At 38.3% G+C, this 24,624-nt stretch overlaps 1 long non-coding RNA gene across 2 annotated transcripts in view; it reads right to left on the bottom strand.

Moving 5' to 3' along the window:
• The window catches only part of LOC108713425, a 61,542-nt gene extending 38,396 nt beyond the window's left edge, over positions 1–23,146 (bottom strand). The window contains exon 1 of one of the 2 annotated variants that reach the window (XR_005961329.1): positions 22,532–23,146. This is a non-coding gene — a long non-coding RNA (uncharacterized LOC108713425). Of the gene's footprint in view, positions 1–20,859; positions 21,194–22,531 lie in introns of those variants that run through there. The other variant, XR_005961330.1, reaches the window with a different exon arrangement.
• Between the last annotated feature and the right edge of the window lie 1,478 nt (positions 23,147–24,624).

The following is a 24,624-nucleotide window of genomic DNA, read 5'->3' as shown; positions in this document are numbered from 1 at the left end:
ACTTTCAATCTTGAGCTACAAGCATTAGATGTTAAACATCAGTCAATAAAAACTGCTTGCTCCTACTACTTGTTACCAAACTTTCTTTGGTAGGCTTGCATCAATATTCAGGCTTTCCCATATGTCTCCTCTTATTCTATTATTGCTTTAGCCTGCGCCAACACTGTTGGGAGGCGATTTGATGAACGTACCATCTTTTTCTATACTGTTTTCACAATTCCCATGACCCTATCACCCCCCTTCAGCTTTGCACCATGACCTCCTGACATGACCTTTTACAGGTCAAGAGAGGTCTGGGTCACTTCCAGGATTGCAGGCCCTCCCTTTGAGAACCTTTGCATTTAAAAAGAACTTGAAAACAAAATAGGGTATGCCTAAACTTTTCTAATTCTTTTGACATTTAACATAATGTTAAATGCTGAGAGAAATCGATAAGACTTTAACCACTTTTAGAGCATAATAGGAGCAATGCCATGAGGAATACCATAAGTGTTCTCAGGATGTGAATAGCAAAAGAAAAAGTTGAATGTCTTAGTTTCACGCACATGCAAAGTGCCATATCATAGATGAAATGCTTTTTATGATATCAATTGTGCTGCAAACCTGTGCCTACACAGGTTCTATCCTTTGCTTTACTCCCATCTAGGTCTGGGCAAGCTCTTATAATCAGGGCCCTCTCACTATTAATATTTACATTTTGTATAGGCTGTTATACCCATTACTAATGCACAACTCTTAAAAAATATATCATTAGGAGTAATTCAGGGTTTCATATCATGAAATAATCTAAAGAACCTGTAGGCCTATAGTAATATTTGTTATGGATCTTTGGGGACATAAAAGTTTAAGCAACAGATCAAGGAATGTTCTATCAGTCATAACTTAACAGACCGGGGGTTTGTAGTTGTGTTGATATTAGATAACTGCATAAAATACACTCACTAATATGACATAGTTCATACACCAAATTCTGGTCAGTTAGGAATTTTTTTTAGATGGGAGCCCTTTGTACTATTAATTTCTTCTTGAGGTTCACTGTCCAAGGCCCAAGGCATCCCAAGTTTATTCAAGGTGACACAGAAATTAAACTTATTACATTAAGCCATGCCACACTCTTTCCATGTAGATTACCAGTTAGCTATCACAGTACAAGGTTTTTTTTAATGACCACAAATTCAGTGCAAAGTACAATTTGGAAATAAATACTCCATGTATTTATACCAGAATTCCAGCATAATTGCGGCCACGATGTGTCAATTTTGGCATTTTGCTTTAAAATAATGTGTGTGTTATTCTTTAGGAGCAAAAAGATAGTGTAAATAATACGTTGCCCTATATAGCAGCAAAAGTCTAAAGCAACTGAACTTTCTAAGCAATCTTGAACTGGCATGTGGTTGATCTGGATCTGGTCATTGATATGGATGAAACTATCTAGTGACAACTAGGATAATTTGAGCTTTATAGAAAACATTTGTTCATCAAGTACAAACACACTTCCTGCTGTTTTTGGTCAAAAGGAAATACGTGTATTAATACGATAGAGATCTATATCTGTGAAAAAACAACCTGCAGCCAGTTTTCTGCACATCTCAAGTTAAACCAAGCAATAGGAGTCTGCATTTTATATAACATTAAGAGGTTACCAGTTCCGCAAGTTAACTTAACTGAAGCAAACGCTGTATGAATTGAAACAAGTTCTCAGTTGGAGATGTAACCTTTTCTCCCTGACCATTACTCAATTCTCATTTTCTGTTTGACAGTTCCCACACTGGTCATTGGTCCATCACCCCCATGAGTGATAATTCCTAAAAACAGATATCCTCGACCCTCGACCCAGACAAGAGACAATGAGCTCCAACCCGTTACCCATTACACAACGTATGGTATCCTGGATATTGTATCAATAATATTGATCATATCAACTTGAAAAACGCTTTTCATTATTACTAAGTTGTATTATCATTCAGACCAGTCATTATTTTTGGTGGTCTAAAGCTTGGAAGGCTTGCTTAATATTCAATATAGGTAGTCATCTAATAGCTCCAAATGGCCTATTGATTTGACTGAATGAACAGGCTAATTTGATTGATTTGATCAAAGCCCTGCTGTACACAGCAATATTCATTGCCCAAAACAAACATGCAGTTTTCCATGTATCCTGTAAAACATGCATTCTGATCATTACAATGTTGAAACACAATGCAAACCTTTTTAAAGCACCTTTAAAAAAAACTATGCCATAGTCATAACATTGGTTCACTGTCACTTTATTTTTCTATGGATGTTTAGTAAAACATATTGACATGGATTATTATGTCCAGGGAGTCAATTATATGTAAAATTGATTTACTTCCTAAAAGGGAAAATTTTATATTGTTCCAGTACTCCATAAAACAGTGCCCTGTATATAGCTAACCAGATATTTTTGGAATTAGCTTCAACATCAACATATGAGCCAAACGTATCTCAGACTTGGTAAGTACTGTTTTTGCTATTATATAATATTACTTAATATTCCCAAGGTACTTGTTGCTTGCATAACTAGTGGCCTGTGGGCACTAGTGCAAAATATTGAACAGGGCTTCATCTATGTCCCCCCTAAAAAGCCATAGCCCACACACAGGGCTGGTCCTATCAAATGTGGGGCCCAATTAGGACCATGTTGGCGGGGCCCCTAGACAAAGTGTTGCTGGCTACTGACACACCAAGTATTTAGGAAAATAAGGGCATACAGGCACAAAATAGAAAGGAAAGGGGCAGACAAGGTAAGAGAATGAGAGGGATGAAATAGGGACACATAATAGGGGCACACAGGGTAAGAGAGAGAGGGAGGAAATAGGAGAGTGGACTGGGCCAATTAGTTTGGGGCAGGCTGGGCCGATTCAGCTTGGGAGCAGGCTTGGTTGGATTGGGGGCAGACAGGGCCTATCAAGGTTGGAGGAAAGCTTGGCCTATGAGAGTTGGGGGCGAGCTAGACCTATGGAGTTGGGGGATAGGCTGGTTTATCAGAGTTGGGGGTGGGCTGGACCTATGGATTTGGGGATGGGCTGGGCTCTCAAAGTTGGGGGCAGGCCAGGCAGCATCATGTGCTGGTGGAAATATTATCTGTGCTGCCCTCTGGTGCGGGGCCCCCAGAGGTGCGGGGCCCTATTGGGCCCAATTGGTCCAATAGGCCTAAGGCCGGCCCTGCCCACACACAACCAGTTCTTTAGTTCCCATAACCCCTTCTCTGAGTCCATTGTAAGTACTTTAGGCTCCTGCACTTTGTGGTATCAGACTTGGTAAGTACTGTTTTTACTATAGATAATATTACTTAATATTCCTAAGGTACTTGTTGCCTGCATAACTAGTGGCCTGTGGGCACTAGTGCAAAATATTGAACAGGGCTTCATCTATGTCCCCCCTAAAAAGCCATAGCCCACACAACCAGTTCTTAAGTTCCCGTAACCCCTTCTCTGAGTCCATTGTAAGTACTTTAGGCTCCTGCGCTTTGTGGTATTGTCAAACCTCCAAACCTTCAGCTACTCTGAACTACAATAAGTTTTAGATTATTGGCTACAGCTAGACATATCTGTTTAAAGGAACAACAAGGCCTGAAAGCTAGTTGATAAAATAATGCAGGACTACAACTACATAAAACTGGAAATTATTCCTCAGTAATCCACCAATTGACTTCGTTAGTCAGACTCTTCAACAGACACATGGAGTAGCCAACCATGGTATCATATAGTAACAAGAGAATCTGGAGAGTCTTTGAAAGTATGTAGTTTTATTATCGCACTACATGTTTTGGACCCAACTGGTCCTTCCTCTGGTGCACATTGTTTGTAACATGCACCAGAGGAAGGACCAGTTGGGTCCGAAACATGTAGTGCGATAATAAAACTACATACTTTCAAAGACTCGCCAGATTCTCTTGTTACTATATACTACAACTACATAACACACTGCCTTGTTTTCTGCAAAATGTACTACCTTCTCTATAGCCATTGAATAATTGCTAATGTGTGGCTGCTGGAAATATTAAAATGGCTAAAGGGAATCTGTTAGTATGATGATTGCTAAGCTATGAATCCATCATCACCAAATTCCATATAACTGAGAGTGTGGTTCCAGTGCCATAGCACGGTGCAGTTTGCTAGTAAATCAGCCACAATATATTTAACATACTTTGGGAGAGGGGAGGGTAGATTTACAACCTTTTGGTGAGAGGGAATAGCTCTTGCGCCCATCACATCTAGAGCTCTCAGATGCTGGGTATTCAATGTATGGCACATTTACCTTGAGTACATGGCTGTAGATGGTAGGAGGCATGGATATGTTTTAAAAAACCTTTTAAAAACCTACTTTTCACATAAACATGTCTTCTTTTCACACGTTTAGATAATTGTTTATTGTTGTTAATGTTTTTACTCATGAAAACAAATAAAACATTGCCTTTAAAAAAAAGTAAAAAAAAAATGTCTTCTTTTCAATTTCACTGACACTTCTGCAATATTAAGAAATCTGTCAGATCGTCCTGATTTCTTGTTAGAAAACCGTGAATTAAAATGCAAAGATTGCGCCTCATGTTTTTTGTGCATTGGGATGGCATTACAAAGCAACCATTATGGTGCAGAAACATTTAACTAAAAGAGCCATATTATACAGATCAGTATAAGAAAACAGAAAACAAAACATATCTTTAATGTGACCTTTCTCGCTGAATAAAGCATGGGTCAAAAGCTGTTGCTAGGTAAAACAAAGCAAGCATAGTATTGTTTATCAACTTGACCTCTGCAAGGCATTATTTAGCTAAAATCTTTGGATTTTCAAATCTGTTCAAATTTGTTCCCACCTATACTAATAAACCAGGACCTGAAGAGATACAAATTTCTATGCAGAATACAATATGAATAAGTGTGTGTGTGTGTAAAAAAGGAGAAACATTAGAAAAAAAATTAGAGGCATTCATTAAAAAAAGAGGTCATAGTGAATTGTGTTTCTGTAACACCACAGCCATACCCTTGTTCCCTTCCATATCATACTAGTTCTCAGAATTCAGTATTTTATAATTCTGCAGTCCTAAATCTACATTAGAGTAAGCATAATAGAAAATAACATATTAGGCAAATATTTAAAAACTGCTGAAGGCCACTGACCCATGACCAAGAGGAACAGGTGGCTAGATCTGATATCAGCTGCATAAAGCAGCTTGGGAGGTCAGAAGCTTGTGCCGCACTCCAGCTTGGGCTTGGCCTAACCACTTGATCTTCATGAAGCCCACGTGCAGATTTGTACAAACAGACCCAACCTGCCTGGGGCCTTATTAGACCCTGATCCCACTGCCACACTTGGTTGGAATGATAGAGTTGTATACTTGTGCCAATGACATAACACACACAGACACTTTAGCTATACTCTCAGCTTTGCGTGACAGAAGCAAGGAGGAGTGAATGTATTGTGTAACCCAATCCCAGCAGCACTTTCCAGGATAAACATCCAAACGCTGGAATCAATCATGCTTTTTAAATGTATTTATAATTATTCATTTGCCTGACCATATGCCTACACTGATCTTTTTAGTTGTCTCTCCTTTTTAATTATCACAATACTATGCCATGAATAATAATATAAAGCTGTGGACAGACATGAGATTTTAGTTCGGTCATTCTTTCGGAAAATTTGATTTGCAAACCAGGGGTCATACAGATTTTGGTATTTGGCAGAGGCTTTTGTGGAGGATTCAGTAAAATCCTAAATCTCAGACATAGTATTCATCTCTAATTGAATTTATTGAAAACACATAAGCAAGGTAAAATAATATGTAGTACAGGTATGGGAACTGTTATTCAGAATACTTGGGACCTGAGGTTTTCTGGATAACGGATCTTCCTGTAAACTGGATCTTTATACCTTAAGTCTACTAGAAAATCATTTAAACATTAAATAAACCGATAGGCTGGTTTTGCTTCCAATAAGGATTAATTATATATTAGTTGGGATCAAGTACAAAGTACTGTTTTATTATTACAAAGAAAAAGGAAAATCTGGATTACTTAGATAAAATGGAGTCTATGGGAGATGACCATCCCCTAATTCACAGTTTTCTGGATAATGGGTTTCCAGATAATGGATCCCATACCTGTACGGTTATGGGATCCATTATTATGGATAAAATAAACTCAATAGGATTGTGTTGCTACTAATTTGGATTTATGCAGCCTAGTTAATTAATTATTAAAAACTAAATTATTTACTTAAAACTGACTCCCCTCCCATCTACCTTGCCATCCCATTTATATTGAATATTATATTACAAACAGAACATTCTAACAGATCCTGCTAATAAAAATAAGGCTTAGACTTTAATAGACATTAGACATTAATAAAAGGCATTTTACTCTGGATACAAGTAACTGAATTGGTCCCCTTTTTAAAAAACTTTCTCTGCACTTGTTCACACTGCCCTCAAGCTAAGCAATGGCAATCCATAACATTTCCAGCAGCAGAATTCTGACATCTAGCAATTCAGTATGCTAAAATCAATCTATACATCAATTCCTGATCAAGGTAGTTTATAAATGACCTTTTAAAAGGGATATATATATATATATATATATATATATATATATATATATATATATATATATATTCATTCTTTTATACATGTACATCTATGTAATTTTACTGTGATCGGTTAGGAAATTGGCCTACTTTTACACAAAGTTCACAATATTTCAATATTTATATGGCAAATTTACAACAAATCTAATGTTTCAAAAGAAAGAAATCAGTTCAGTTAAAATACTACTCGTAATATTTTTATGTAAAAGGTAAACTGTTAAAAGTTAGAAAAGTGTTATACATTAAAAAGATTAAAAACGCCACAATAACGTTGAAATTCTGCAAGAAATACAGGTATAATCAGATGAAAGCAATACAGAAAAAAGATGACAGTAAAAGCATTAACGAAGTACCTTGTGAATTTGATGGCAGAAGTGAAGGCTGAATTCCTAGCTCTAACAGATGAGAAAAAGGAAGATGCAATCCTATGAATGTGGCTTCATTTAGGAAACCAGAATGACCCTGGGAAACGATAACTCCACCCCTTCCCCCACACCCTTTAACACTACCACACATTCCTCCCCTCTTGTTGTGTGTGCATTAGTTCAGGGAAGAGAGAATAGCCAATCTGGAAACATCTCCTTCAAGTTAGTAAGACCTTGGCTTGGAGATCAGGATGGGAAAGTCCTTGTCTCTCCCTTTCTTTTTTTTTTGGGGGGGGGGGGAGATGGGAAAGTCTTGGATTGAAAAGAGGTTTTGGAAATAATGCAGCGCTGGGGGCAACTTTGATGAATAGGCCCCATGAGTTGAGTAACCTATACACAGACAGGAGGTCATTCCTCGAAAAAAGTATGTTATTAGCACTATTTATATCCCCTTGATGTATGAATGGGAAAATCCATTCCCTCCCATGCACATCTACCGGTATATGTTTTAGTCACATGCACTATTTCAAGCTGTTATACTTTTTGAAAACAGATATATGTAATTGTTAAAGATAAAAAGAAAATAATTAAAAAAAAAATAATATATGTAAAATCATTTTCAAAGGAAGAGGATAAACCTAATCCATGTTTCTCCATACTTGCAAGGAAATGCTGTTTCAGGGATACACACATACAGTATATGATATTATGCACATACACATAATGCAAAGTTGAATATAAGTGTGATGTGTTATTGTCCAAATAAAGAATTAGTCCTAGTAAGGAGCCATCCTCTGTTAGACAAGTTAAGGACACTCCCATGATTAACTTTTATCAATGCAATGTCTTTTCGAATGCACAGATGTCTCCAATCAGTGGGGATTCTGTATTATGTTATATATTCTGCTCTTTACCAAGGAAGCAGCTCTTTGTACCACAGGCTTAGACCAAAGAGCTTTTTCTCTTTCTACTGGGAGCTGTTTGCTGTCCCCACAGACACGTTCCTAAAAGTTGCACCCTGATGGGATGACCTGCAACACATATTTGCTTGAAAGAAGATTTTGAGATGATTTGTTTCTGCTCTTTTTCCATTCAGCAGAGTGCAGTGCAACACAGTTGTCATTCCTTGTTTTCGTAAGTAGGCCTAACTGTAGAACTGGTAGCAAAGGGGAATTATACTAAGCCAAATTATAAATACATAGCAAATACATGGATAGGATTCTAAGGAGGTTTTGCCCTGCTGTTGGACAGCTCAAAAGGGATGCAATGTTTACAAAAAGAAAATTGAAAAGTTTATGCTAAAAAATGCTGTTTATCTCCTCTGTGGTGTTTCTATGTAAATCAATTGCATTTCTTTAAGTATTACTCAATACACGTACAGCTACCTCGTACATTATTAAGTATTACTTGGGAGGTGGGGTCAGTGGTATAACTAAGGGCTCTTACTCAGTGGCGTTCTGACCTGCGCTCCCCTGCGTTCCGTTTTTTGGCGTTCAGCCGCAGGGGAGCGCAGGAATAGACGCATGTAATTATTTCAAATGGGGCTGTACTCACTCAGGCGCGTGTAGGCGCCAAACGCAGGTTGAGACGCAACATGCTGCATTTTTCCTGCATTCGCCGCCTACACGCGCCTGCGTGAGTACAGCCCCATTTGAAATAATGACATGCGTCTATTCCTGCGCTCCCCTGCGGCTGAACGCCAAAAAACGGAACGCAGGGGAGCGCAGGTCAGAACGCCAGTGAGTAAGAGCCCTAAAAGTTAATGGTTGCCACATTTTATTGAAACTGATAATTAGTCAATGCCCCACAGTTGTGATAGAGTCTGTTTCCCTTATACCTCTGGGTTTCTTCTTTAAACTTGTTTCAAACTCCCCTTTTGTTGCTGGAAATCTGGAAACAGGTGTTTCAACCAGAAGATTCTATAGATATATTCTAGATATTTCATTTATTATATTTGTATTCCACAAGTACTAACAGTGTCGCTGGCAAGCAGAACCTGTCCTTAGCATGTTGGTGCTAATTTTTCCTTTGTTGCGACAAAACTGTAGGGTGCACTATTCACAGTAAACATACTGAGGAAATGATATACTAAATTTAAAAAAAGAAAGAAAAGCATGACACTGGCTTACTTCATAGGATGATGCTTTTGTATCCTACCTGTATAATTTCTGACATAACTGAACCATCCTAGGCTGGCAGAAACTCAGCTGCGTGTGGTGATATAGATCTGCCTGAGCAGCTGACCCTTGTGTTCTATTGTTAACCACAGAGCAGCACACAGGAGGGGTGACCCCCAACTGTCTATATCCCACATTTGTACTAACAATAATTTCTAAGTTACAGATGAAGTCTGTGGTTGTGCACCTTGTCCAATACATATACATTTAATAACTGACAAATATTGGCAATATTATTATACATATAGGGTTTCTATTAGCTCAATCCAGTCCCACACCTGGGCGCAGAGTTATTATGTGATGTATAAACCGGCAGAATAAATCGCCACATATGGCCAGGGATCTCCTTGTAAAAAAGCGTAAAAAAAGGCGTAAAAATCGCTTAATTTTTCAACACGTTTTTTTCTTCCGCTGGAACTTATTTACAAAGGTCTGAAGCAGTGGAAAATAACAGTGGAAAAACTGGTGTTTGCATGGCGTAAAATATCACACCCCTTGATAAGTTGTAAATTTATTTTACATAGCTTCTTACACCGTTTTTTCCTAAAAATTTTGTTTTACACAGCATAATAAATAGGCCCCCTAAAGTATCAACAGCAAAACTAGAGCTATAACAGCAAAGACAGTAAAGGCCCTTGATGAGGAATTTTCATGCTCCCATATTATTGAGGGTTAACTATTTGTAGTGCATTCTGTACTGAGCAAGTGGATGCAAGAGACATCCCCATGGATGTTGGTACACCAGGTGCCGATTACTGTTAACTGTTAGTATTATATGTTGTACTGATGGAAATGACTATGTAAAAAACTCACCCAACTCTCTCAGGAGGGATCGGCCCTGGGAAATAAAATAAATCAGGAGCAAATGGAAGCAGAACTACTTGTCTCTAGTGTATAGGCAGGTAGAGTGTAGAGTGTTAGAGATTACATATTCATTCACTATTTGTCATCAGATTTATCATCTCTTGGTCAGTTTTGGCTGAACTACAACTACCAAATACAGGAAGTTTTTGAAGGGGTCGCTGTGAGTTTAAACTTAAAGAGATATTGACACCATACTTTAAACCTTTTTTTACATCTATCATAGCATTGTCTTTGCACGTTGTTTTTTTTTGCCAGAAAAGTATTTGCCCAATGCTTTTACATTACCTATCTTATCCCCCATGTTCCTCTATAAGGGTGCTGCCATATTTGTAAAGCATTAGTCTGTTAGTATTAGAATCTGTAAGTGACAAGTTAAGAAAATATAATATTTGCAAATGGAAGTAATATCTGCGTATTTTTTGTAAAACTCTCATCTGCCAGCAAACACTAATATCGCTACCACAAAACTGCAATGTAACCCATTGCAACTAATCAAAAGTGTGATTTTAAACATGTAACTAGTAAATCGTACCTGCTGATTGGTTGTTTTGGGTTACTAGACCATGTGCAAATTTAGCAACTTTTATTCCATTACCCCTATACTTTGTCAACATGCCAAAGCTCACAGAGTGTTGTTTTTGCAGCTACTGCACTACTTTCTATTGGGCTACACTAATAATAATTAGTGATATCAGTAAATCCGTGATATACACACAACCACAGTTGCACCTAAATAGTTTTCTTGCTGTGGCTGTCTATCTGCTTACTATTTATACTCAATCTTCAGCTGCACAGCATCCTTTCAGATTTGACAAAGGCACATATTCTTGCTCTTTAATTAGGTCAGGTTGTGCTTGGTGCAGTTACATGTTCTATACATCACTGCTGAGCAAATACATTTAAAGGAAAATAATGCAGTGTTAAACTTATTTGCAATATTAAATATAGGCCTATCTGCAAAAGTATTTTGTAACATCCATAAATCTATTTACAGTGTAAAACCTTTGCATTGAGATATCTGCTATATGTGTAATGCATCTATGAGCACCATAGCCTAACATCTGGGGGCCAGGTGCACGCTCCCTTTCTGCTGTGAACAGGGCCGTATTTAGATAGAGGGCGCCCCTAGGCCCACTGCCGATTGTCGCCCCTGTCCCTTTCCCTTTATTAGTGCAAATTTTCATCATCAATGGGGAAATTTAAAAAATGATTGTATTTCGAGCGCATCCCCGGTGTTTTTGAACCAATGTGGGTGTGGTTGGGCAGCATGCCTAGGTGGCCTTTCCACAAATCCAGGCCTGGCTGTGAAGGAACTCATAAGGATACAAAAAAAGTTGCCTCTCTGGAAACATTGCTTTGTCTTTAAACCCTTTAAGGGGATCCAGTGTTCAAAATTAAACCAATTAGTTCCTGTTGGAATTAATTTTCTTGCATGCATAAAACAAGACTTGGAGTTACTGTCCCACTCCTTTGTGATTTTGTTATTGGATCTTACATTTTGATTGTTCTTAGTTTCGTGTTCAAATGTCGGGATTGATATCTGCATCCCAGTCATCTAATTTTTTCTGTGCTGACCCTCTGCCATAGGACAGCCAGTAAATATAGGTCTCCCCCAACACTCTCTTAAATTGGGTCTCCTGAGTCATGTCAGGTAAGGTGGTCAGAGGGTGATGCCTACCTTCACCTGTTGGAGCTACTGGTTGGGCAGGTTGCAAAGGAAGACTAACATGGCCTGTATCTGTTTTACACACTTTATACCATATAAATTACCCCTTTGGCCACATTCTCCTATCCAGGAAGAAATGCACGTAACATGAACTTCTCACAAATAATCTTCATTTGATTTACTCTGGTTTTCACCCATTTAAATTGATGAAATATTACAAATAAAATAATACTAATGCAAATTCCAAATTGTGTGAACTCCCCCTTTAGAAAACCCTTTCTCCATTCACACAAAAATGACTTGGAAACTGTTCTACTGGGTGGCTATTCACAAAAAATCACACAAGACAGAGATTAGGGATTTGAAAGGGAATATATGAGTGTGTTTCTATCTGTTACCTGGGTGACAATGAACAAAAAGAAAAAAAGAGGTCTTGTTCTAATTTCTCTTCATTTCATGTTCACTTGCATCACTGCACGTATACACCACGCTGCAGATCAATGATCCATATTTCTAAGGGTAGTTGTCACTTCAGATAGCAGATAGATGTACACAGCATGCCAGCTGAACACATTTAATCACCTGTGTACACAAGAAATCAGAGCACACTGCATTACATCTACTAGAAGCTGAAATGATGAGGAATAAGAGAAGACCCAAGTATAACATCACCAACTACATGCTCCTTCAACTTGCACTGGTTCTGCTATCTTTGACTGACTGAAGAATTGTGTGCAAGGTGGAAAGTACATGGTGCACAAATGAAAGGGAATGCTGGAATTAACACCCATTTGAGGCTGTCTTAATTTCAGGGTTCTATTAGCATTTTAGCATGTTGCAACTTAACATGCTACTGACTTGTACCTAGTGAATACCAGACGACTACTATTCTGAATACATTTATGTGTCAGAACGAACACCATTCACACACGCTGATTATACAAGCTTCCACTGCAATTGTGTGCTTCACTTAAGAAGATGATAATACATTGGAATCAGGGATGCACTGAATCCACTATTTTGAATTCGGCCGAACCCCCGTATCCTTTGCGAAAGATTACTCTGAATACCGAACCGAATCCTAATTTGCATATGCCAATTAGAGATGGGAAGGGGAAAACATTTTTTATTTCCTTGTTTTGTAACAAAAAGTCATGCAATTTCCCTCCCCACCCCCAATTTGCATTTGCAAATTAGGATTCTGATTCGGTTCGCCGAAGAATCCTGCTGAAAAAGGCCGAATCCTGGATTCAGCGCATCCCTAATTAGAATGGATTGAGAATTTTTTTAAATTTTTGCACCTATTTGATTTGACTTCCATTGGTAAATAACTCTTCAAGCTTAAGCACCTACTGAGTTAAATATTGTTACATTTCCCTGATTTCCTAGTGTTCCTTGAATTGTTTGAATTGTTTCTCAAAGAATTTCAGCTGGATCATGGATATGTATTAATAAAACAGTGCCAGGACTGCTAGCATAAGAACTAATACCTAAAGAGTTCTAGTTAATGGAGCAATGATTCTCTCCATACTTTCGTTTCACAAAATAATGTTAAAAAGTAAATGAAACATATATGCGTTGACTAATTCTCAGTTACCAAAACACAGTTATAAAGCCAGTGTAGGAATGACAGCAGAAAAGCTCATTACACACTGAGTTTACTGTTTCCAATTCTGCCTTGCAGCACCATCTCCACACCCTTTTGTCCTACCATACTCCCTCTAGTGCCTGGATAATAATATTAAACAAGGAAAGATTCAACCCACACAAGGTTTCTCAAAATGCTAAAAAAAAAACCCCTGTCTCTTGTTTTACTGCTTCATTTCTTCCAAAAACATAAACTTCAAACTTAATTATTAAAAAATCTTTTTGGCAAGCCCTACTGATTTATACAGAGTTGTTTAACTATTTCCATGTAGCAGGAGAAATTCAGCTCTTATAGTGCCGAGAGTACAATTGTGGTCTCTGCACTAGCAATGTCCCCCCTAGACCTAGTAGCACCAAAAGTGTAGGTTAAAATCTACTTTACAATATACTGTCCATAAATCAGTGGGAAAATACAGCCTCCCCAAGCAGCTAACTCTATGACTCAGCTCCTGTCAAGGTACAGGAATGCTGATCTGTACATTTTACAGCATGGTTGACATATTAGGATATAATTGCATAACGTCCAATTATTATTTTATAAAATCCCATCAAAATCATGATGACAAATACTGAGGGAAAAGGAATCATCTGATGGTAGGGCTGCCAGGCTGCTTGCCCCACTGGGTTGCTCTCCATAGTGCTGAAACTGGAACAACTGAAAAATAGCAAGGCTAGCCTGAGATCAGCAGCAGGATCATTTTGATTTAGTTCAACAACTAGTTACATCAACTAAGTTCATTTCTATATCATAGCCTTTCTGACTGCTATATTTATTTAAGGACACTGGGGGTCAGCTTCACTGTTTTAAAGAGGTAACTCCTAATTGATAAGTACTAATTTATCTTACCAAATAGTAAAGTAGAAGATGATGTCATAATATGTGTGCACAACCCAGCAAAGGTTTGTGTTTGAACCCCCCACCCTCCCCTGTGGTCCCAGGAGTTTTCTTCTGTTTTCCTGCATTTTTGGCTCTTGGGTGGCATCCTAAGGGACCGGTTTTGCAGGGCCCCAAGTTGGAGGGTAAGTTGGTCTATTGGGGGTCCGGTTGCCGGACCCCCAATAGTTTAGTGGGGGAAATTTGTGGGTTGGTCTGGATTGCGGGTCATGGGTATGTTTTGGGTACGGTCTAACAAAATGGACCCTCGCAGATCGCTACCTGTCACTACTACAGGCATATGTACAGGTATGGGACCTTTTCTCCAGAATGCTCGGGACCTGAGGATTAATTATATCTTAGTTTGGATCAAGTACAAGGTACTATTATTATTATTACAGAGAAAAAGGAAATAATTTTTCCAAATTGGGATTATTTGGATAAAATAGAGCCTATGCCATGGGAGATGGTCTTCCTGAAATGCGGAGCTTTCTGGATAGCGGGTTTCCTGATAACGGATACCTGTACTTATCTGAACAATATCACCTATGGGTCAGTAGTCTTCCCAATCACTTAACTAGTATATAATCTTATATTTTTTATTGTCAAGATGCATTCAGACATTATAAATTCAGAGGAGAGTAGCTGAAGGCTAACAGACCTGAATGCTAAATTTAGTGTGGGACTCCTACTTGTCATTCCAAACATTTGTGTCCCCAATAACTACCTGTTTCTTACTCAAACCCTCTAGCAACTATATCCTTCCTATCTAATGTAGCATAATTTTTATAATGCAGCAATATTGCTCTTCTGTGATGAAAGAGCTAATTACTGTCAACAACACCTCTGGTTGTCCACACAGATAAAGTTTTACCACATAAAATATTTCACTAGATCAGATTTATTGCTATGTTATAATAGAGCCATTTTAATGCAAATGAAAACTAGACGTAGATGAAAACCTCAATGAAAACATTAAGAGTTTTTTTTATCAAAGGATGAGTTTGTGAGGTATGTGAGGTTTTAGCTGGGGTATTTTCAGATTTCAGCTATTTCCAACTTCTGGGCACAATAGATCTGAAACAAATTTGAGGTTTCTTTTTTAATCGAAAAAATTTGATTTTTCGAGGGGAAAAATAGACCTAAATAACCCCATAAATGTAATTTTTTTACTAAATTAGGAATGAATGGTTTTCAAATACAAAAAGATTGAAACAAATGATTTATTGTTAGTATGAAGGCATATTTTTAATGCACCAACATATTCCGCATTGCTGTACAACAGAAATGTGTAGACATCAAATACACAAATGACAGACAAATAGTGATTTATGCAGGGAGTAAAGAGGGCCCTGATCAACAGAGTTTACCATTTAAAATAAATCATATTAATCTCATAAATGTACATCCAATTCCCATGCAACTCCACAGAGATAAACTTTTATGTTTCTCAGGCTAAGAAGTAGACCAGTGGGTGACCATAAGTGGGCGAACCAAAATTAGTTGATCTAAATATAAATGCCTTTGGACTAATTATCAGATCATGTGGGTGGGGTATAGAGCAAGATCCACTTACAGAGCCTCATGTGGCCCAACTGGATTTTGTATACAGCCCAACTGATAACTTAAAATTTACAATTGACAACCACCAAAATCATTATAGTATAAGCCATTAATAGAAGCTGCAATCTACACAAATTTACATATGCTCTTGAACTCTTTACATCCTAAACCATGTTTTAAGGAAGCAGATGATGTTTATAACTTGATATATATATATATATATATATATATATATATATATATATATATATATATATATATATATATATATATATATATATATATATATTAGAAAAAGGAGAGTGAATAATATACCCTCTGTTGTAAAAAATAAATATAGTTAAAGTTCCATGTCCATACAAAGGTGGGCATTTGGAATAGAGAATATATAATTTCTTATATTAAGCAAGTTTCAATGAGTCACAAATGACATCACTATGCACCAATTGTAAGTATAATCATGGCTCGTGCTTTATGTACAGAACATACTGTATACCATTCCAATTTTCTATTACTATTGGTAGATCCCTTTTCTTTATGATCAATACAAATTACAGATCAACAGAGCCAGACCACAGCTAAAGGGTGCCCAGACAAGCCCCCGATCAACCCACCAATGGAAGCAGTGATGCACACACTAGGGACAGGCAAGTAGATAAGATACATGCCTAGTGCCACCCCTCTGTTGTGCCCTAGGCCTCTTTTGCCTACCCCTAGTTCCAGCCCTGAAGTCCAATATACACCGTGTAACTGCAAACAAAAATTCAGTATTAATAGCTTACCAAACCAGTCTTTATCTTGCATTTGTTATATATATATTTATATATATATATAGAAACAAAAGAATGAGATGAAAATCAGTGCAACGAAGAAAATGCACAATTTTACACAGTTAACGTATGTGGGTTAAAGGTGCAAGGAATTGGAGGTTATAATGTGGGGGTATGGGTGTATGGGTGTTTAGTCAGGAAGGGCTGCATAGACTTAGATTTTGCTCTACGGCCCACTGACCTTTAGAATCACCACTGTGCAAATAGCATCCTTACCTTTGGGTCCATGTTGTAACAGGGACTGTGTTTACCCTAGTCCAGTATTTTGTGTAATGCAGTAAGAATAATTAAAGCAAACATATAGTTGCTATAGTTGTGTGTTGATTGTCCTTGTCCTCTATGTTTTTGGATTTTTAAGCTGCTGACTGAATATTAGAATGGATACTCTGATTTGTTCTCTATCCATTAAATAACTCACTGTATCAGCACACTGGAAACTAAAAGGTGAATTTACTTATGCAGTACAAGTACAGTTTCCACAATTTTAGTAAGGGTGCACCAAATCCAATCGCCTGGCCGAATCAAATCCAAATCCTTAAAGGGGTTAAATTTACTTTTAGTATGTTGTAGAGAGTGATATTCTGAGACCATTTGCAATTGGTTTTCATGTGTGTTTTTTGAGCTATTTAGCTTTTTATTCAGCAGCTCTCCAGTTTGCAATTTCAGCAATCTGGTTGCTAGGGTTCAAATTACCCTAGCAACCATGCACTGATTTGAATAAGAGACTGGAATATGAATGGGAGAGGGCCTGAATAGAAAGATGAGTAATAAAAAGAAGCAATAATAATACATGTGTAGCCTAATAGATATTGGTTTTTTTCTGTGGGTGACCCCCATTTGAAAGCTGGAAATCAAGAAGAAGAGAAATATTTCAAAAACTATGAAAAAGAAAAAGTGAAAACCAATTTAAAAGTTACTTAGAATTAGCCATTGTATAACATACTATAGCTCAATTAAAAGGTGAACCACCCCTTTAAAATCATTTGACTTTTTGTCACCTGAACAAGAAAACTGTGAATTTTTTTTTGTCCTTTTTAAACCTTTCTTGCCGTAATTTGTATACTGTATGCCAAAATAGTGGATTTGGAGCATCCCTAATTTTAAGTGTAATTGCATCCACCACAGTTACTCAAGATACGAGAAAACAGACGGTATTGATTTTGCTTGCATTCATGACTCACTTGTAAGTTGTTGCTAGCATTAAAATAGTGGGGACAGGTCATCTCCAGTCCATTAATGTATGAGCCTTTAATTATTATCGTACAACTCCATTGCTGCTATTAAAGGGGTGGTTCACCTTTCAGTTAACTTTTAGTATGTTATAGAATGGTCAATTCTATGCAACTTTTCAATTGGTCTTTATTATTTATTTTTGTATAGTTTTTAAATTATTTGCTGTTTTCTTCTAATTCTTTCCAGTTTTCAAATGGGGGTCACTGACCCCATCTAAAAACAAATGCTCTGTAAAGCGACAAATGTTCTCTTATTGCTCTGTTTTTTATTACTCATCTTTCTATTCAGGCCCTCCCCTATTCATATTCCAGACTCTTATTCAAATCAGTGAAGGGTTACTAGGGTAATTTGGACCCTAGCAACCACATTGCTTAAATGGAGAGCTGTTGCATGAAAGGCTAAATAACTCAAAAACCACAAATGATAAAAAATGAAAACCAAATGCAAATGATCTAAGAATATGACTCACTACATCATACTTAGCTTAAAGGTGAACAACCACTTTAACACAACCCTCTGTAAAAACCCTGGAATTACCTCATTGACCAAGATGGTATTAATTCAAGATTTCCCCAATGTCAATGTGCACACTGGAACTGGATGTTAGAATTTAAAAGGGAAGCAGGGCAGTATCAAATGTGTTGCACTTACATTGAAGTTATACAGCTCTGGGCACTGGAGACTCATGGGGTAGTATATAGATAGGGCATCCAAAGCTCTTCTGGGTCCTGGATTCTGCCCTAACTGCACTCATATATCCTTGCATTGGCTGACTGCCACAATGAAAGACATAATGAAAACAGAAAATGTGTTTAATCCAACCTTTCTGCTGCCAGAAGCATTTAAAGACCCCTCCGCATTTCTGCAATCCATTCAAATGTGACTGCCTTAGTGATTTGGATTGTGGTTTAGAACCGAGTGTTGTTACATTACACATCAAACGTAAAATCAAAACCTGAAGGGAGTCAATTCAAAATCTTATCAACCAGTTTAGCATCCCAAGCACTATGTAAAATTAGGTCATTGATTCTAGAAATATTTATTTAAAAAAAAATAAACCAACATGATGTGTCTTTTTAAAAGGCAGCATCACTGAATTACTATGAAAATGCATCTCTGCCCTGAAAACATAAATACCTGTATTCATTTTCATCTGATAAAATATTTTTATCCTTGGTGTATTCCTATAAATAAACTTCCCAGTTCTTCATGCCGGAGGCACAGAAATGCCTTATCGCTTTTGCCAAACTGACTTCTTATATAATGCACTTGACAACATATGGAATCTTAGAGTGGCATTTTGACCATCAACCTCTGTAATGTAGTGTGACTTGTGGGGTGGAACAATCCATAGCTAAATTTTAGCTGCATGTGTTAACGTATCCTTAAAATACATTTTGCACTGGACAAGAAAGTAAAAATTCAATGGCCTGCATGATGTACCCACCAATTGACGATGGGTTCTTCATTTCTCATTGAAGTGCATAGTGTTAGTTTTTAAACAGGTGACTGCTAAAGAGAAGCTAACATACACATTAGATGAAAATTAATCACACATCAAAATCCCACCCATTGCTTGTCTGAGAATTTACCTTCCAATGAGGCAATTAGCCTGCCTACAATGTTTTCAAAAACCCTCCCTTCTACTGTAGCTTCTGTGTATATCGCTAAAAGAACCACATAATAGTAATAGGTGAACAATCCAGTAAAATATTAATAACTGAATCTTAAAAGTTAAAAAAATATTTACCATTAAATAATATATCAAATGAATGTTTAGCTTCTCAACAATCCTAGGTTTGTATACATATACACAATACAATGTATCAATTTATGTGCTTGTGTGTTGTGGGTGTCCTTTACACAAGCACATAAAAGCAACATTTTGAATGTCACCTAAACGAAATAATAAAAAACAGTGATTGTATTTGTTTCTATAGTTCTATGTTTTGCCAATTATATGGTTTGTTGCTATAGTGGCAGAACAAGTGTGAAGATAAAACCATGTTATACTGTATATTTTTATATTCTATGGAAACAGAGCAGTTATTAAAATAAAATCTAATGCTACTTGCATTATTGGAGTTTGTGGGTGTTACTAAAATATTCATACACATATTTAAATTCATAAAGATATAAACAGTTGATAGTATAGTAAATAGTGTCTCTAAAATGGTCATTCATTGTTGTCCCTCATAAATGCTATTGTGTATGTTTATACTGTATGCATTTTTTTTGCAGAATTACAAAAAATATATATGAAAATTGACTGCTATATTTAGTACCAATCTGTAGTGACACCACACTGACATAAATGGTTGGTTATGGAGTAGGAAGCCTTGGAGTGACAGGGTTAAACGCATTTGGCAGGGTATATACAATCTCACGGGCGTCTCAGCATGGTGACGTCGTAAAGTGCAAATGAAATTACCTCACACATTTTAGCAATGACGTCTGTTAAGAAACAGACGTGACAGTTTTAGAAAGTTGTTATTCATTAGGCAGCATCTTTTGCCGAGGTCCGATACACAGGCTACTGCACTGCTAGCATCTTCTTACTGGAATTGTTCTACTTCTATGTTAATATCGCAGCATATTCCACCTGCTGATAATGGAGGGGGTGCCCCTGTGAGGAAGGATGTCCCCATCTAAAAGTATAATATAATAGCTAAGAAAAATGAACTATCACCTGGCCAAACAATATTACAGCCCTGATGTATAGCTTCACTCCAGTGCCATTCCTATACTATCCTTATTCTGCCCACTCCTGGGCATAGGCTGGGGAGGACTGAGGTGGAGGCCAAGCTGCCCGCAGGTACCACTAACACTTCAGCAGCAGGCCTGCTAGTGTATGTGCCTATGTAACATACAAACACACACATGTATATCTATATATATATGCCACATGCACATGCGTTGTCTCTTTGTTTCCTCCCTAAGCAGAGTTGTGCTGTCGCTGCTGCCCTCGCTTTGATGCCAACCCCCAGTACAAAGGCAGAGGGGGCATGAGGTGCATTTCTTCCAAATGGCTTACCTTGTCCTTTCATGCTTCTCCTGCTCTGCCTGGAAACGAGCCGAACCCTGACAGAGGCAAGTGTGACTGGCACCCATGTGGGGCTGATCCTGCCTGTGGCCTCAAGCTTGTCACTCACACAAGGATGTATGGATGGGCTGTTGGGGGGGGGGGTGGCTAGGGATGTAGGAGCATCGTGTCACACCTCCCTTACCAACACAACTTCTGCTGGGCATATGCCAATGCAATATTGCAAGAGAATGAGGGCCAGCAAAAATACAGTATGTTAATTAGTTTAACGAGAGGTTGATAAAGCCATCTGTTTATCTGCTGATCTTACAGTACAGTATCATATCATTAAAAGTTACATCAGCGGCAGTTGAGGAGATTATAATGGCGCAATAACGCCTGACTATTATAGCTATTGTATAGGGGGTTATAGCAGCAGGATTTAGCGCAATTACGCCTGCGACCTATGTCTGGGAAAACTGCTTAGAAAGAGGATTTGAGACACTTTATAAATAGGGACACGTCTCCCCTATTCAATTCCCGAAACAAGAAGTCATCCTTTGCCAACGAAAAGATGGGATTAATATAATGATGTCTCTAGTACAGTAGATTTTTAAAACGTATGTCATGTGACCGATAAATATAAAGCGAGTACGATTCATATTACGAGTCATTAACCCCAAAATCATTTGTACAATACTGTGTGTGTGAGTCTAAGGACTCTAAGCGAACGCCATAATGCCTTTATTTATATAGGGACGTGCTGCTTTCTAGGGTAACACAAGGTTATCCCATTAAAAAAGTTAAACCCGATGAGCTGCCCTCGTTGTGTTCCTATTTCTTTTTTTTTTTTTTTTTTTAAAAAGGGGCCGATTAATTCATTACACACTTCATTTTCCCACGGAAAAAAAAATCTCAGCCAAAATAGAATAAGGGCATTCAAAATCAAGTTCAGAGTTAGGGCTATTAGCATGACAATGATGTCTGAGGGGAGAAAGGTCTCTTGAGGCAGAGGGGTCTTGCGATGAATAGGGTGGGCTCGGGACTGCAATGAGGGCATTTTCCCAGGCTCCCCAACAATCCACCAACTGTTTGTCTTGCATGGTAAACGTTTTGTTATGAAGTTTGTCTCCTAATGACAGGAAGAATAGGGGCGAGACTGAATGGGCAGGCAGGAGGTAGGCACACACCCTATAGCATGCTCTATAACACTGAACAAATACACGAGTGTGTCTCTGGGAGGGCACCAACATATGCTTATTATACGCGAGCACACACACACACACAGGTGAGGGGTGATGGATGATGGGAGATAGATTACACAGAGAAAGATAGACAAAGAAAGAAACACAAGTGATTTAGTAATTTGTACATCTAACTAACTGAAAGCTAAAATATAAATATATGCTATTTACACAATGCTGAGCTGCGTAAAATGCATAAAGTAGGGCAGATGAAATACCGATCTATAGATGACAATTACAGGCTGACTCATAGCTGCAATTCGCAGGGAAAGCGTGTGTGAGAGAAAACACGTATAGTGGAGCAGAAAGACCGACGGCCGCCTATCCATCCCATGCCATCCCAAGTTGCTGTACAGCCATTTGTTTATGCCCATCAATCTGTGTTCTGTGCGTTCTGAATTGTAGAAAGAACATCAACAATATTAATAAATGATACTTACTAGCTGCTGTGTCTCTCGGACCTCTTGTGAGTTGGCACATGAAACTAGACGACGTTGCTGAAATCAGTCGTGGGGCTGAGGGATCACTTGGGGTTATCAAAGGGCAATTAGCAGGTTTGGCAGAATCCGAGAGGAGCCAGTCTGTTTCTGTCTCACAGAACAAAGGAGGAGTAGCTGAGTTACGAGAATTAAAAAAGTCATTTGCATTGGAAGGAATGATTCGATTTCTTGCACTTGTTTTCTCACAGCTCCAAAAATAGGTGTCACTTGTGCTCCCCCGGTTCTACCAAGCTGGTGCAGACGTGTGCAGCAACCCAAAGAGTGGGCTCCATTCATTATCCACAAAGCTTTGATATCTATTGTGCGGGCCCTGCAGGGTCTGTTTGGCCATTTATTCACGCCTTTTAGTCCCCCCCTTCTTAGTGGCACAGGAATAACTTAGTAGATCCCATTTAACTCCAGGAGTTTGCAAGAAAGTCACCAGATAGCGAACCGGTGCGAACTTCCATTTAACTTGGCAGCACTGGAGGTGCCACTATGGACAGGCACCTGGCTTCTGACTTTAGATTCCTTTCCTCTCTTCATTGACTTTGTGGTCTGGAGTGATAAGAAACACCAAGGACATCAAAACGTTTCCTGCTGTGGTAACTGGAGGTCAAGAGGAAAAAAGATCCACATAAGCATTTGTAAAGGAATATAAAATGTGACTTTTAATCTCATTTCATGCAAAATGAGCAGATGTGGATAAAAGGGGATGAAGAGCACACGCCAAGCAGCTCTGCTTTCTATATGGAGTGAGTAAGGATGCATACAGGAGGCACCAGGGGCAAGCTTTGTACTCCAAGGAGCATCAGAAGGGAAATGCAAGATCTGGACAAGTGGAGGTGTGGGGAATGCTATATGGGAAGCAGGATTACGACTAAACCCATAGGTTTTGAAAGTGCAGTGATTCAGGTATATGATAGATGTGCATGGAGAATTTAGGGGAACACAAGAGAAGAATGGGTCAGTGAGACTGTGTTATAGCAGGAAAATACAGAGGAGACAGTGAGATTGTGCCAGTGCAGTCAGGTATTGAGGATGCAGTGAGATTGGTGCTGATGATGCAACTATATTGTGTAAAGAGATATGGGGTGCATGAAAGTGTAACAAGATGTTGTGGTGCAGTAAGATTCTGTGAGTGCAATGACTAGGGAGGCAGTGAAATTGTGCCAGTGCAGTGACATGATGGAAAAACTGGAATTGTGCCACAGCAGTGAGCAGTGAGATTTTGTCAGCGAGGTGCCAAGCATACAGTGAGATGTTGCCAGTTTGATGAGTTGCAATGAGGTTTTGTCACTGCAGGGATTTGCCTTAGACGTAGTGAGATTGTGCCAGGGCAGTGGCATGCTGGAGATTTTGTGCAATGAACTACAAATAATGCAGTGAGATTATGCCTGTTCACTGGAGGATACAATGGGGTTGTGCCAGTGCAGTGAGCTGTAAAGGTACTGTGGGATTCTGTCCTTGGGGTGCAGTGTGATTCTACAATGCAGTGAAGTGGTTAAGGGGGTGGGAATGCAAAAATATGAAACAAGTTCAGTAAGGTGCTAGGGATACAGTGAGATACTGGCAGTGCAATTAAATGCTGAAGGAAAAAGCGAAGAAAAGTGAAGTTATGTAGTGTTGAAGGCACTAGGGTTGGAGTAAAATGATTTGAAAGGGGTAGAGTCAAGGACGGATAGTAAGAATATTTAATAACTCACTGGTTCCAAAAATAAAAAGGTAGTGAATAATCCAGGTGATATGCCAATATATACTAGTATTAAAATGACTGGTGTTATCAGATAAAAGAAATACACTCAGGTCACTGACAGTTTGATGACCATAATGATGTTGTAAATTGAGTGTTAAAATTATTTGTAATTGATAAAACAGGATTTTGCAGCTGAGGCTGCTGGGATGCTGGAGCAAGATTTATTAAGGCAGTTATACAGCTGTATAATGTGAGCTTGAATGTGAACCTGGTGTGTGTGTGTTGTCTGTCAGAAGATTACTATGGCTAGGGTGCTAGTAGTGTAGCTTGATATCAGCCATACCATAAAGTGGTGTGA

Source organism: Xenopus laevis, chromosome 1L (assembly GCF_017654675.1).
Source record: "Xenopus laevis strain J_2021 chromosome 1L, Xenopus_laevis_v10.1, whole genome shotgun sequence".
Lineage (NCBI taxonomy): Eukaryota > Metazoa > Chordata > Amphibia > Anura > Pipidae > Xenopus > Xenopus laevis.
This window is presented reverse-complemented; position numbering and strand designations above follow the sequence as displayed.